Source organism: Primulina tabacum, chromosome 15, assembly GCF_025594145.1.
Source record: "Primulina tabacum isolate GXHZ01 chromosome 15, ASM2559414v2, whole genome shotgun sequence".
NCBI classification, from domain to species: domain Eukaryota; kingdom Viridiplantae; phylum Streptophyta; class Magnoliopsida; order Lamiales; family Gesneriaceae; genus Primulina; species Primulina tabacum.
In genome coordinates, this window is record NC_134564.1 from 20063636 (window position 1) to 20079719 (window position 16084).

The following is a 16084-nucleotide window of genomic DNA, read 5'->3' on the forward strand; positions in this document are numbered from 1 at the left end:
CATGCAACGCTTTTTCATAATTTCATAAAAATCATATACGTGATACATAAATATTTAAAACATTATAAATTTGTGCTCAGGGGGCTGCCAGAAAAAAAATCTCGACTCGGGTAAAAAATGACCATTTTGCCCCTGGAAACAAAAAAATGACCGTTTTACTCTTAGACCTCAACATTTCGACCCGAAGCTTACCAAACTAATTAAACATCCCAAAAAATATTAAAAGTATTTTCTAGGCGTAAACTCGAGCCCATTTCAAAATTTAAACTATTCGTTTTTAAACTTGGACCGGGGTCCCGGTTTTAATCCGAATCAAACAAAATTTCAACCAAATTTTTCCGAACTTAAATTATAACTTAATAATGCTTAATCATACCCCTTACAACTTAGTTTGCTTCAATTACTCCCTCGAAGTCCCAATGATTCATTCTAAATTTTCCTACACAAGGATAACAGAAACCCTAGTGTGTCTTGGCTCTAAAATTTCGATCCTAGAACATGACCAAGAGGACTAGCACCTAACCGACTATGCTAGGACCCAAGAGGCTCTCCAGGATAGACCCTGGCTAACCCTACTTTCCATGAACCAGCCTCATGAAATACACTTGAACCCAAGCTCACCCCCTAACCTAGTCGCCACTCCTTGTGCCACGGTTGGATACCTGAGCGTGACCAGCAGATGGTTACCCCATCCAGGCCACGTCTCAGACCGCTTAGCATGAACAGCATATGATGACCCCTTAGACCATGCATTAAATGCATAAAAATCATTAAACTCATATTTTAAATAAAACCCTAGATTTAATGCATTCAGGTTACGTAGATCGAATTTTCTTGACCTTACATTAAAACAACTTTCAACTTTTAGCCGAAATTGAACAAGTTTTGAAGTTCATTTATCTATTCAGTAACACATAGTTTAAATAAATTTTCTCTAGGAGTAGCAAGAATCAGACAGTCATGGCTCAAGTTCATTAAAATGTGAGAGACTCGACAGTAGATGATAACGAACACAAGAATTTATCCTCATAGTATAACATAAAAAAATTATACATAAGCATCCAGGTCAGTAACTCAATTTTCATCATTGCCAACAACAATTGGACCGTTCATGACTGTAACAAGACTAGATCGAAACTCAAACACAAATTTTTATATATTAAAAAATGAATATATATAGTAGGATTCTAAGCAACAACAAGGAAACCAAAGTAAAAATACCCCTGAACTTCGTAATCGTGAATTGTCCTCAATGAACAGTAATAAAGAAAAATAAAGAGCAAGCATGTAACAATATCAAAAACCATTAGTAGTATCATCCTCGTCTTCGTCCTCCTCATTTTCATGTGGGGTGCGAGAGTGGTGGGATGTAATGGGCACATTATCTCTCACATATTGTTGCGGCCGAATAGGATATGGATGGAATGGAACATCCTCAGATCTAGTGGCAGGAAAGAGTTGGGATAACATCAAGGTTAATTCCATGATAAGTAACATGAACGTTTTAGTCTAGTAGAAAGCTCCTCCATCTCTCAGCGTTTCCGACTCACACTTTTCTCTAATCGTGTCAGCCTCTACATTTTTATCTTGTTGGATTATATGGTTTTTGGCGTGGTGATCTACGCTCTCTAGCACATCGGTTGAAGGCTGCTCTTTCTTCCTGGGAAGACCTTAGTTGAGAAATGTGATGGTGCCAAATAAATCACAATAATCGGAGCTTGATCCTTGAGCAATTCCTCCTTCGGTCCCCATGTCACATCCATGTTTTGTCATAAATCGGTAATGAGTGACGGGTGTGGGAAGATTCTAGTGGTGGAACCTCGTTCTCCATGAAGCATGGATTTCTGAATAATTCTCCCCAAATCGATTGTTCAGCCAGTGACGATGGAAAATACGAGAGCAGCTTTATCCTTAGTAACATCAGGCGTGTGGCTCCTCGGCATGATCCTAGTAGCCACAATGAGAACCATGGCCATGTTAACCAGACCATGCTGATTAGTTCTCCATATAGCTCTAGGTAGGCCTATCCAAAAAATAGTTTCATTATAATTGAGATGATCGGTCATGTAGAACCCGTAAATCAGTAGACGTATAAGCCATGCATAATTCTAGATTTTTAAATTTAATTGACTTCATTGCATGATTATTTTAAATGCATTTGTTTGAAGTTAATTATTTATTATTTCAGTTCAGCAGTTTGATTTTTAGCATTTCAGTTATTTCAGTGAGGCCGGACTGGAGTTGGAGTTTTGAGATAGAATTTAAGATTTGAGAAATATTTCCAGAAGTTAATTTAGCTAGCAAGTAAGTTCATTTAAGTTAAAAAGAAGTTTAAGGAATTATTTAAGTTAGTTGAGGATTTTAATTTAATTATTTGAGGTGATTAAGAAATGAACTCATTTAAGTTATTAAATTAAAGGGTTAGCTCACTAAATTAATTAAAGGATTAGTAAGGCTTTCAAGGATTATTAGTTGACTAGATAACAATATTTCCCCTTCATTTTATTGCAATTTTCGGCCCCCATAGTTGCTAGACAATTTAATTGCCAACTCATCAACCTTTTGACCATTTCTTTGCATGTAAGTTGTAGGATAATTCTAGGATTTTTGGGAGCACAATTTAATTAATTAATGGACATATCCTAGACTAGAAAATAAGCAAAATTTCGGCCACCACCTCCTAGAAGCATCCACCAACTCATTTGATATCAATTCAAAATTCAAATTCAAAAGGGGAGTGGACTTGGTCTTGATATGATCCTATTTTTGTGCACCCTTCTCCTCACCTTCATAACCACTCAATCCCTCTCCCTCTCCACCGAAATACCTCACCATTCAGATCCATTTTCAGTGTAAAAATCGTGAGTCTTAGCTAGAGGGAAGGCAAGAAAAAAATCGAGAACTAGAAAGAGCAAGAGAAGCGCTCCACCTCCTCCGTGCCGCGTCGTCGTTGTTTCGTTCGTTTTCTTTCAAAACGAAACCAGGCATGTCTAGATTTCTTTCAAACCTCAATCAAGTCATATTATCATTTATTTTTCAGTACATGATCATGTTTTAGCAAGCAAAAACCGAGATACATGTCAAAATATTTTGGAACACACATGCAGAATTTCGGCCCTTCCCTTGACAAGCTTCACGTTTTTCTGAGTTTTGATGGTTTCAGGTATTGGATCGACTCCAGGCTCCCAAGGCGGCTTGTATACATGTAGTAGGATGCATTAGGACCATGTTGGTCCATTCAAACCAGCCCCATGCTTGCTGGAAATTCAGAATGACAGCAAGTTCCCCATAAGTGCAGAAATGTGATTCGAAATTTCAGTTTTGTGTCAAGGGTTGTGGATCTGATCTTGGCTGCCCCAAGGGCCTTTAGCCATGGTTGGATCACTTCCCTAGCATGTCTAAGACGTGACTAAGTCGCCCTTTTGGTGGCTTGGTCCATGGCTCATCGGTTTTTAAATAATCAACAAGAACAGCCCCTTTCCCCATTCGGCCCTTCCATTTTTCAGCATATGGTTCGTTTCTTTTGTGGCTTGGTGTGGATCTTGGTTGGCCTATGGCCCTTAGCCACGGTTCATATCATGCTCCTAGATGTCTAGATCGTGCCATGGTCAATCAAATGGCCACTGGAACGACGCAAGACATCGATCATAGCATAAACACTACACACGCATGCACGTTGCTCTCGGTTGGACCCTTCGGTTAAGATTTGGTGTGATGCGGATTGTGGCTGGCCTAGGGCCCTTAGCCATGGTTCAAATCATTCCTTGGGATGTTGGTAAGAGTCTCTGGTCGGTGGTTCACGCCCCAATGGCCGGTAGCCTCGAAAACGACACAAGGAAAAACAAGTGCGCAGCTGCTGTATTTTTGACAGCAAGTATGCTGCTGTTCAGAAGCGTCGTTTGAGTTCTTGGTTGGCTTTTAGCCCATGGCCTTGGACTGGACAGTGCCTCATTGAGTTGGGAAGGTCATGTTTTTGACCGTTCGTCATTTGGATCATTTTTGAGGTCGTACGAGAATTTACGGTGCAATGTGCCAAATTGACTCTCGAAAGAGCGTTTCGTGTTTTGGCCTCCATTTCACCTAGATTTCGACCCTATCATTTTAGGAGCATTATTTTATGATTTTTCAGCGTATTTTAATCATGACTATACGTCGGTTCAGTGTCGGTTCAGGTTGGCTCGGAGTCATGATTAAATGCGAAGTCATTAGGCGTCATAGTCGCATCTTTTGAACGTAAATTGCATAGTTGGTCATGTTTAAGCATTTGCATATTTTTCATGGCACAGTTAGGTTGCAGCGAGCCTGGGAACGATCCAATTCAATCCAGTTGGTAAAATTACGGGACATTTTCATTACGCCAGTTAATTATTTTACGTGCATTAAACAGAAAATGATTATTTTTGAGATTTATGCGATATGGCTTGTGGTTCATTCACTATGTGGGAGTGTTATTTTATACGGTCGCCAGTGACCGATCAGTTCAGTATGGTACCACCCGGTCGCCAGTGACCGGCCAGCTCAGATCAGTTTCAGCCTCCCCGGTAGCCAGTTACCGATCAGTTCAGCTTAGTGCAGTGGCCACAGGCGTAAAACATAATCTCAACAGAAAATTTTATCAGTTATTTCAGTACAGGCTCCAAGGAGCAAATATTTTTACAGTGATTTCCAGTTCAGTTATGCACGTATTATAATTGCTCAGTACAGATTATTTTCAGTATGCCTCAGGACAGGATATGTTAACTCATGCATATTTTAAATTCAGATTTTTACTCGTTACCTGCGATTTATGCATGCTGAGTCTTTAGGCTCACTAGACTTGATTGTTGTAGGTACTGATGAGGCCAGGGCCGAGGGCGGGGACCAGTGAGCCAGCTTGGGTCGGCAGTAGTGGCACCCGAGGACCTCAGAGCAGCAGTTGTTATTTTCTTCGCAAACAATTTTTATCAGTTGTTGGATATTTTTAAATCGTTGTTATTGGCAAAACTTTGATTTTCTTCCGCTGCAATATTTTGAAATATTGAACTTGATTCACCAGTGATTTTATGAATGAGGCCATTTAAGTTCTTTTAAAAAAAAAAAAAAAAAAAAAAAAAATTTTTAATTTTCCGCAAATTTTCAAGAAAGGAGTTTTAGGGCCTCCACAGTTGGTATCAGAGCGGTGGTTCTGTATAGGGTTTCACTACTACTGACCGCGAGAAGCTCACGAAGCCACGCCTTTGGTCTGTAAGTTTTTCAGTTCAGCATTTTGTTCAGCATTTCAGTTATAGCATGAATTATTTTGTCAGCATGCTTCCAGATTTTCAGTATTTCAGAGTTCATTTAAAATAAATTATGGAATTATGCATGTTAGTTACGTATGGGTTATGTTGGAACAGTATGCCCCCTAGACGCATCTTAGAGCGCAACAGAGAGGAGGAGCCTCGCCGAGAGGACAGGGAGGAGCGTAGACCAGAGGGAGACCTACCACCTCCTCCACCGCCCCTACAGGACATGAGTGCCCAGATGTTAGCTGGGATGGCACAGTTCTTCGCACAATTTGCGGGGGGCAATGCCGCAGCCGTAGCCGCAGCCGCAGCCAGGCCGACAGGGCCCGAGGCAGTGTATGAGCGATTCATGAAGATGCGCCCGAAGGAATTCTCTGGGGCATCTGACCCCATGGTTGCCGAGGGATGGATCAAATCCCTCGAGGTTATCTTCGATTTTATGGAGCTGGGGGACGCAGACCGAGTCCGATGTGCCACCTACCTGTTCACTGGAGACGCCCGCTTATGGTGGGAAGGAGCTTCGGTAGCCCTTACATTGGCTACACTTTCTTGGACCCGTTTTACGGAGGTTTTCTACTCCAAGTATTTTGCTGAGGAGGTTCGCACCAGGCTGACCACCGAGTTCATGAGCCTGAGACAGGGGGATATGTCGGTTACGGAGTTTATCCGTAAGTTCGAGAGGGGCTGTCACTTTGTGCCCCTGATAGCGAATGATGCCAAAGCCAAGCTGATGCACTTCCTGGTGGGTTTACGGCCGATCTTGCGCCGGGATGTTAGGGTATCTGACCCTGCTACTTATGAGGTTGCCGTCTCCAAGGCCTTAGCCGCAGAACAGGATCTGCGGGATATCGAGAGGGATCGCCAGGGCAAGCGCCCAGTCCAGGCACCGCACCGCCCTCCTCCTCTTCAGCATCAGCAGCACAATAAGAGGTCTTTTCATGGACCGCCCAGGAACAGAGGCCAGCAGCAGCAGCAGCGGGGACGCCCAGCCCCGAGGACTCAGGAGCACCCAGTCTGTCCCAGGTGCTCACGTCGCCATCCTGGAGCATGTATGGCTGGCTCAGGAAAGTGTTTTAAGTGTGGCAGTCCAGACCACATGTTGCTGCAGTGCCCTCAGAGGAATCTGCCTACCCAAGGCAGAGTCTTTGCTCTCCATGCCGCGGAAGCCAACCCGGAGACTATGTTGTTGACAGGTACCTTTAAACTTTAAGTTATTCTTCGAATTTCCGCGTTTTGGGAATCGGGATTTAGATTTTGAACTTAGAACTGTTATAGGATCGCATGCTCTACTCAGATTTATTTCGGGGAAATTAAGCTAGAGGAACCTAGACCTTTGCATGTCTATAAGTTTAGATCTTGTAGTGGGATTCAACTTAGAGCTCCGCTCTTTCAGGGAGAATTTTTGTATCTGGTTCCGCTACCAAGGCCTTGATAGATTCAGGGGCCACTCACTCATTTATTTCGGAGGTCTTTGCAAACTTTCTCAAGATCCAGACCATTGGGCTAGATACAGCCTTTTCAGTAGTGTTGCCGTCAGGAGAGGAGATGGCAGCTACCAATGTTATCCGAGATATAGACCTTGAGTTGCACGGTAATCTTGTTTATGCGGATCTGATTGTGCTACCGATGCCGGAATTTGACATCATCCTAGGGATGGACTGGCTATTGAGGAACAGAGTGTTGATAGACTTCCAGCGGAGATCCGTTCTTGTCCGACCGCCTGGAATGGAGCAGTTCTTATTTGAGCCGGACAGGTACTTTTCCTTACCGCGCATTATTCCTTATGTTCAGGCTAGGAAGCTCATGCATAGAGGGTGTCGGGCATTTCTAGCAACCTTTTTATCTGTCCCCGAGGAACCCAGCCAGTCAGCCTCAGATGTTCCGATTGTTAGAGATTTCTTAGACGTTTTTCCCGAAGACGTCTCTGGTATGCCACCAGAGAGAGAGGTGGAGTTTTCCGTTGAGCTTATGCCAGGAACGGCTCCGATATCCAAAGCACCGTACCGTCTAGCACCGACAGAGATGGCAGAGCTTAAGAAGCAGATTCAGGAACTTCTTGACAAGGAGTTCATTCGCCCGAGCTTTTCTCCATGGGGCGCGCCGGTCTTATTCGTGAAAAAGAAGGATGGCTCGATGAGGCTTTGCATTGACTACCGGGAGTTGAACAGGGTTACAGTGAAGAATAAATACCCACTGCCGAGGATTGAGGATCTGTTTGACCAGTTGCAGGGAGCTTCGATTTTCTCCAAGATAGATCTGCGTTCCGGTTATCACCAGTTGAGGGTGAGAGATGCTGATGTCTCGAAGACAGCTTTCAGGACTCGTTATGGTCACTACGAGTTCCTAGTGATGCCGTTCGGTCTGACGAATGCGCCAGCAATCTTCATGGATCTAATGAATCGCGTATTTCAGCCGTACCTCGACCAGTTTGTGATAGTGTTCATAGATGACATTCTCGTCTACTCCAAGAATCGGGAGGAGCACAGCAGGCATCTGACCATAGTGTTGCAGACATTGCAGAAACATAAACTATTCGCAAAGTTCAGTAAGTGCGAATTCTGGTTAGAGAAGGTGGCGTTCTTGGGCCACATTGTTTCTAGCAGTGGCATTGAGGTAGACCCGGCGAAAGTTGCAGCAGTCAGAGATTGGGTTGTGCCTCAGAATGCATCAGAGATCCGCAGTTTTCTTGGGCTAGCAGGATATTACAGGAAATTCATCCAGGGATTCTCCTCCATTGCCGTTCCACTCACAGCACTGACCAAGAAAAATGTGAAGTTTGTGTGGAGCGAGGAGTGTCAGAAGAGCTTCGATACCTTGAAGCAAGCTCTTATCTCAGCACCCGTTTTGGCTGTACCGTCAGGATCCGGCGAGTTTGTCCTTTATACCGATGCTTCGAAGCTTGGTTTAGGTGCAGTTTTGATGCAGCATGGGAGAGTGATAGCGTATGCTTCTCGACAGCTGAAAATCCACGAGAAGAACTACCCCACCCATGATCTGGAGTTAGCGGCCGTAGTTTTTGCTTTGAAGATTTGGAGGCACTATCTGTATGGGGAGAAGTGCCAGATCTTTACCGACCATAAGAGCCTCAAGTATTTCTTTACGCAGAAGGAGCTGAACATGCGTCAGAGACGTTGGTTGGAGCTTGTGAAAGACTACGATTGTGACATTAGCTACCACCCGGGTAAAGCTAATGTAGTTGCGGATGCTTTGAGCAGGAAAGTCGCAGTGATGGCTCATTTGACGATGCAGAAACCTCTTCAGATCGAGATGCAGAGGTTTGATCTTGAGACTTACCCTCGAGGTAGAGTTCCTCGTTTATCTACCTTGACTATCCAGTCCTCTCTTATTGACCGTATTCGCAGCGGTCAGGCAGCAGATGAGCAGTTGGCACAGTGGAAGAAGAGAGATGAAGCTAAGGGCAGTGTTTTGTATACAGTCAGCGACGGTATTGTGAGATACCGAGATAGGATATGGGTTCCTAGCAGTGATTCTATCCGAGCAGACATCTTATCAGAGGCCCATACATCCCCGTACTCCATTCACCCTGGGAGTACGAAGATGTACAAAGATCTGCAGCTATTGTATTGGTGGCCAGGAATGAAGAAGGACATCAGGCGTTTTGTATCCGAGTGCCTGACTTGCCAGTTAGTGAAGGCCGAGCATCAGAGACCAGCAGGTTTGCTCAAGCCTCTTCCTATTCCCGAGTGGAAGTGGGAGAACATTACCATGGACTTTGTGACCGGATTGCCGAGGTCAGCCAGAGGATCGAATGCTATCTGGGTGATTGTAGATCGTCTTACCAAATCAGCGCACTTCTTGCCTATTAAGACGACTTTCACCATGGTTCAGTATGCAGAGCTGTATATCCGAGAGATAGTCCGACTCCACGGTATTCCAGTTTCTATCGTATCCGACAGAGATCCTAGATTCACTTCCTCGTTTTGGAAGAGTTTGCATTCGACTTTGGGTACGAAGTTGCTGTTTAGCACAGCTTTCCATCCGCAGACGGATGGGCAGTCGGAGCGAGTTATTCAGATCTTAGAGGATCTTCTCCGTGCTTGCGTCATTGATTTCTCTGGGAGTTGGGAGTCGAACTTACCATTGGTAGAGTTCACCTATAACAACAGTTTCCAGTCGTCTATAGGTATGGCTCCGTATGAAGCGCTGTATGGTCGCAAGTGTAGATCTCCTGTTCATTGGGATGAAGTAGGAGAGAGAGCAGAGTTGGGTCCAGAGATTGTTCAGCAGGCAGCAGATGTAGTAGTCAAGATCCGTGATAGGATGAGGACTGCTCAGAGCCGACAGAAGAGTTATGCCGATCAGCGGAGGAGAGAGTTAGAGTTTGCAGTGGGCGATCATGTCTTCGTGAAAGTGGCACCTATGAAGGGTGTCATGAGATTTGGCAAGAAAGGGAAGCTCAGTCCGAGATTCATTGGACCGTTTGAGATCCTCGACAGAGTTGGGACGCTAGCGTATCGTGTGGCTCTTCCGCCAAATCTGGCCGGAGTACACAATGTCTTTCACGTTTCCATGCTGAGGAAGTATATGGCAAATCCTTCGCATGTGCTGAATTTCGAGCCGTTGCAGCTTACTCCGAACTTATCTTATGAGGAGAGACCCGTGCAGATCCTAGACAGACAGGAGAAGAAACTTCGGAACAAGTTGGTTAAGCGAGTCAAAGTCAAATGGCTCAACCATTCAGAGGAGGAAGCTACGTGGGAGTCTGAGCCGGAGATGAGAAGTCGATACCCTGAGTTATTCGGTGAGTTCTAATTTCGAGGACGAAATTTATTTAAGGGGGGAGGATTGTAGAACCCGTAAATCAGTAGACGTATAAGCCATGCATAATTCTAGATTTTTAAATTTAATTGACTTCATTGCATGATTATTTTAAATGCATTTGTTTGAAGTTAATTATTTATTATTTCAGTTCAGCAGTTTGATTTTTAGCATTTCAGTTATTTCAGTGAGGCCGGACTGGAGTTGGAGTTTTGAGATAGAATTTAAGATTTGAGAAATATTTCCAGAAGTTAATTTAGCTAGCAAGTAAGTTCATTTAAGTTAAAAAGAAGTTTAAGGAATTATTTAAGTTAGTTGAGGATTTTAATTTAATTATTTGAGGTGATTAAGAAATGAACTCATTTAAGTTATTAAATTAAAGGGTTAGCTCACTAAATTAATTAAAGGATTAGTAAGGCTTTCAAGGATTATTAGTTGACTAGATAACAATATTTCCCCTTCATTTTATTGCAATTTTCGGCCCCCATAGTTGCTAGACAATTTAATTGCCAACTCATCAACCTTTTGACCATTTCTTTGCATGTAAGTTGTAGGATAATTCTAGGATTTTTGGGAGCACAATTTAATTAATTAATGGACATATCCTAGACTAGAAAATAAGCAAAATTTCGGCCACCACCTCCTAGAAGCATCCACCAACTCATTTGATATCAATTCAAAATTCAAATTCAAAAGGGGAGTGGACTTGGTCTTGATATGATCCTATTTTTGTGCACCCTTCTCCTCACCTTCATAACCACTCAATCCCTCTCCCTCTCCACCGAAATACCTCACCATTCAGATCCATTTTCAGTGTAAAAATCGTGAGTCTTAGCTAGAGGGAAGGCAAGAAAAAAATCGAGAACTAGAAAGAGCAAGAGAAGCGCTCCACCTCCTCCGTGCCGCGTCGTCGTTGTTTCGTTCGTTTTCTTTCAAAACGAAACCAGGCATGTCTAGATTTCTTTCAAACCTCAATCAAGTCATATTATCATTTATTTTTCAGTACATGATCATGTTTTAGCAAGCAAAAACCGAGATACATGTCAAAATATTTTGGAACACACATGCAGAATTTCGGCCCTTCCCTTGACAAGCTTCACGTTTTTCTGAGTTTTGATGGTTTCAGGTATTGGATCGACTCCAGGCTCCCAAGGCGGCTTGTATACATGTAGTAGGATGCATTAGGACCATGTTGGTCCATTCAAACCAGCCCCATGCTTGCTGGAAATTCAGAATGACAGCAAGTTCCCCATAAGTGCAGAAATGTGATTCGAAATTTCAGTTTTGTGTCAAGGGTTGTGGATCTGATCTTGGCTGCCCCAAGGGCCTTTAGCCATGGTTGGATCACTTCCCTAGCATGTCTAAGACGTGACTAAGTCGCCCTTTTGGTGGCTTGGTCCATGGCTCATCGGTTTTTAAATAATCAACAAGAACAGCCCCTTTCCCCATTCGGCCCTTCCATTTTTCAGCATATGGTTCGTTTCTTTTGTGGCTTGGTGTGGATCTTGGTTGGCCTATGGCCCTTAGCCACGGTTCATATCATGCTCCTAGATGTCTAGATCGTGCCATGGTCAATCAAATGGCCACTGGAACGACGCAAGACATCGATCATAGCATAAACACTACACACGCATGCACGTTGCTCTCGGTTGGACCCTTCGGTTAAGATTTGGTGTGATGCGGATTGTGGCTGGCCTAGGGCCCTTAGCCATGGTTCAAATCATTCCTTGGGATGTTGGTAAGAGTCTCTGGTCGGTGGTTCACGCCCCAATGGCCGGTAGCCTCGAAAACGACACAAGGAAAAACAAGTGCGCAGCTGCTGTATTTTTGACAGCAAGTATGCTGCTGTTCAGAAGCGTCGTTTGAGTTCTTGGTTGGCTTTTAGCCCATGGCCTTGGACTGGACAGTGCCTCATTGAGTTGGGAAGGTCATGTTTTTGACCGTTCGTCATTTGGATCATTTTTGAGGTCGTACGAGAATTTACGGTGCAATGTGCCAAATTGACTCTCGAAAGAGCGTTTCGTGTTTTGGCCTCCATTTCACCTAGATTTCGACCCTATCATTTTAGGAGCATTATTTTATGATTTTTCAGCGTATTTTAATCATGACTATACGTCGGTTCAGTGTCGGTTCAGGTTGGCTCGGAGTCATGATTAAATGCGAAGTCATTAGGCGTCATAGTCGCATCTTTTGAACGTAAATTGCATAGTTGGTCATGTTTAAGCATTTGCATATTTTTCATGGCACAGTTAGGTTGCAGCGAGCCTGGGAACGATCCAATTCAATCCAGTTGGTAAAATTACGGGACATTTTCATTACGCCAGTTAATTATTTTACGTGCATTAAACAGAAAATGATTATTTTTGAGATTTATGCGATATGGCTTGTGGTTCATTCACTATGTGGGAGTGTTATTTTATACGGTCGCCAGTGACCGATCAGTTCAGTATGGTACCACCCGGTCGCCAGTGACCGGCCAGCTCAGATCAGTTTCAGCCTCCCCGGTAGCCAGTTACCGATCAGTTCAGCTTAGTGCAGTGGCCACAGGCGTAAAACATAATCTCAACAGAAAATTTTATCAGTTATTTCAGTACAGGCTCCAAGGAGCAAATATTTTTACAGTGATTTCCAGTTCAGTTATGCACGTATTATAATTGCTCAGTACAGATTATTTTCAGTATGCCTCAGGACAGGATATGTTAACTCATGCATATTTTAAATTCAGATTTTTACTCGTTACCTGCGATTTATGCATGCTGAGTCTTTAGGCTCACTAGACTTGATTGTTGTAGGTACTGATGAGGCCAGGGCCGAGGGCGGGGACCAGTGAGCCAGCTTGGGTCGGCAGTAGTGGCACCCGAGGACCTCAGAGCAGCAGTTGTTATTTTCTTCGCAAACAATTTTTATCAGTTGTTGGATATTTTTAAATCGTTGTTATTGGCAAAACTTTGATTTTCTTCCGCTGCAATATTTTGAAATATTGAACTTGATTCACCAGTGATTTTATGAATGAGGCCATTTAAGTTCTTTTAAAAAAAAAAAAAAAAAAAAAAAAAAAAATTTTAATTTTCCGCAAATTTTCAAGAAAGGAGTTTTAGGGCCTCCACAGGTCAAATATTCTGAATATTCATCGTGATCCGACCCCGACATATTGTACAACTTGTTGATGGTATGGCCATCAAAAGATACCATCTTTCCTCGTACGAACATTTTCAGTCCCTCATGCCTCACCTATAGATTTGCGTAAAATTCATGAACAAAGGATATCACTACATCGTGGGGTGGTCGAGTACTCACCACATCTCGAACCAAGGGATAGTCAGGGCGAGAGGTATTCATCCTTCTTTCATTGACTAAGATCCGATCCAACAAGGCAGTGTAATTATTAGCCACCTCCTCATTCAAAAATTTCACATCACTGTAAGAGGTACAGGACAAAGCTACCTGCTTATTTTTTTTGTATTTTCGGAGCCATTAACTCAAGATTTCCCAACACAACAACACATATTTCAATGAATACCAAGATTTTAAATTAATCAAACAAACTCTTGCACGCCTAAATGTAACCAAGTGAGCTAGATTCACAAACTTACTACTTCTTCCAACCGGCTCAACAACTCAAATATATGCCCAAAAAATAGAACCTAGACCTCTAAATCCACAATGTTAATCAACATGCACAAATTAATCCAACACAATCAAATATCATTCAAAATTTTCACTTCCGATAACAACAAGTCACTTTTTTGATATAGGAAATATCTCACATTTACTAACTTGCTCGATAGGTACCAAACCACCAAAAAAATTCCACTTTGTATGCTAGAAAATGTGGTGTACTTCAAAATTACGGTTAATTTAGCTTCAGTCCCGACAAGAATTTGAACAAACATGATGGTTGAAAGATGATAATTGATACGAATCCTCGTACAAATGAAAGGCAAGCACGAATATATAAATCGCACCCTCAATTCAATAACAAACAAGGAACGATTATGTTGTCCCGATCTTTTGAAACAAGTAACGATTTTGTGATATTCACCTCTAAGCGAGTATAACTTAGCAACAAATATCAACGATAAAACAATTGAATTTCAAACGAACCTTCAAATAACTTGTTTGACAATCCGTGCGAAGAACAATCGACAAACGCCACAAAGATGAAAATCTTTGATAAGTTTGATTTGGTTTTCTTCTTGTGAAGAACAAAGCTAAAAGCTTTGAAAATTGAGAGAACTCAATGTATTTGATATCAATCTTCAATTATCTCGTTTTTGGTCATTACAATGCATTATATAATTAATAAAACCCATAAAAAGTAGTGTAGAAAGCATTAAAGAAGATAACTACCAACTTTGACACGGAAGTTGACAATAAACCGCGGGTGCGCTGCATACTGGACCGCGGGTGCGGTGTGGCTTCGGCTAAGTTCGAATAAAAGGACTGCGGGTGCGGTCATTGTAGGAGCGCGGGTGCGCTTGCCGTCCGCGGGTGCGATCCTTGCTTGACCGCGGGTGCGGTATAGCTTCGGCAATATTCTCTTAAATTTTATTATCATGGACCGCGAGTGCAGTCCCTGAACTGGCGCGGATGCGCTCCACCTTCGGCAATTGCACTTGAATAACATTCCAAAAACCTCCAATATTATTCCCATGATTCCCAACCTCCTCTAATTTAGACATCCAACTTGTAGGACTTCCTTGAAAGCTCATCATGAGTCCTTGAAGTACATCTTTAAACTCCTTGCTTCGTCCCCTCGTTATAGGTCCTTCAGGCAACTCCAACGACTCCCATGCTTTCTTTGGTGCTTGATCAACCACATTTGCATCATTCTCCCCTTCTTGAAAAGGATTTGTCCTCAAATTTTGATCATCTCCTACATCGAACAACGAAAGATCACTAACATTAAAAGTAGAGCTGACATTATACTCACCTGGTAGGTCTAATTTGTAGGCATTGTCGTTGATCTTTTCAAGCACTTGAAATGGTCCGTCACCCCTAGGTAAGAGTTTTGAACGTCGCTTTTCTGGAAATATTTCCTTCCTTAAGTGCAACCACACCCAATCTCCCTTTTCAAAAACCATCTTTTTCCTTCCCTTGTTGGCTTGCTTCGTGTATTGTAAATTCTTCTTCTCGATGTTATCCTTGACCTTCTCATGCAAACTTCTAACGAATTCAGCTTTCTTCTTGCCATCCATATTCAACCTTTCACTCACAGGTAAAGACATCAAATCCAACGGAGTCAAAGGATTAAAACCATATACAATTTCAAATGGTGAATAATTAGTAGTAGAATGCACACTACGATTATAAGCAAACTCAACAAATGGTAAACAATCCTCCCAATTCTTTAAGTTCTTTTTAAGAATAGCACGCAAAAGTGTTCCTAAAGTTCTATTGGCAACTTCAGTTTGCCCATCTGTTTGAGGATGACATGTAGTAGAAAACAACAATTTTGTGCCAAGTTTAGCCCATAACGTTTTCCAAAAATAACTCAAGAATTTAACATCACGGTCCGAAACAATAGTCCTAGGCATGCCATGCAACCTAACGACTTCTCTAAAGAATAGATCCGCAATGTGAGATGCATCATCAGTTTTGTGACAAGCAATAAAATGAGCCATCTTAGAAAATCTATCCACAACAACAAATATAGTATCCCTCCCCTTCTTTGTCCTAGGCAACCCCAAAACAAAGTCCATATAAATATCAACCCAAGGTTCACTAGGGACGGGAAGTGGTGTATACAAGTCATGTGGTTGTGTTTTAGATATAGCTTGTCTACAAGTAATGCACTTATCACAAACACGCTCAACGTCACGTTTCATGTGTGGCCAATAGAAATGTTCATGCAATGCACTTAAAGTTTTAGCCACACCAAAATGCCCCATTAGTCACCCCCATGTGCCTCCCTAACAAGTAATTCACGAATGGATGATCTAGGGACGCACAACCTATCTTCTTTAAACAAGAAACCATGATGCAAATAAAATTTGTCATGTGGACCATGCATACATGTTTCAAATACATTCTTAAAACCC

At 42.6% G+C, this 16084-nt stretch overlaps 1 long non-coding RNA gene across 1 annotated transcript; it reads left to right on the top strand.

The window, feature by feature from the left end:
- The first annotated feature begins 1188 nt into the window (after window positions 1–1188).
- LOC142527427 (uncharacterized) lies at window positions 1189–13294 on the top strand. Its single transcript, XR_012815464.1, has 2 exons — window positions 1189–2061; window positions 13153–13294. It is a non-coding gene; the product is annotated as an uncharacterized LOC142527427 (long non-coding RNA).
- The last annotated feature ends 2790 nt before the right edge of the window (window positions 13295–16084 follow it).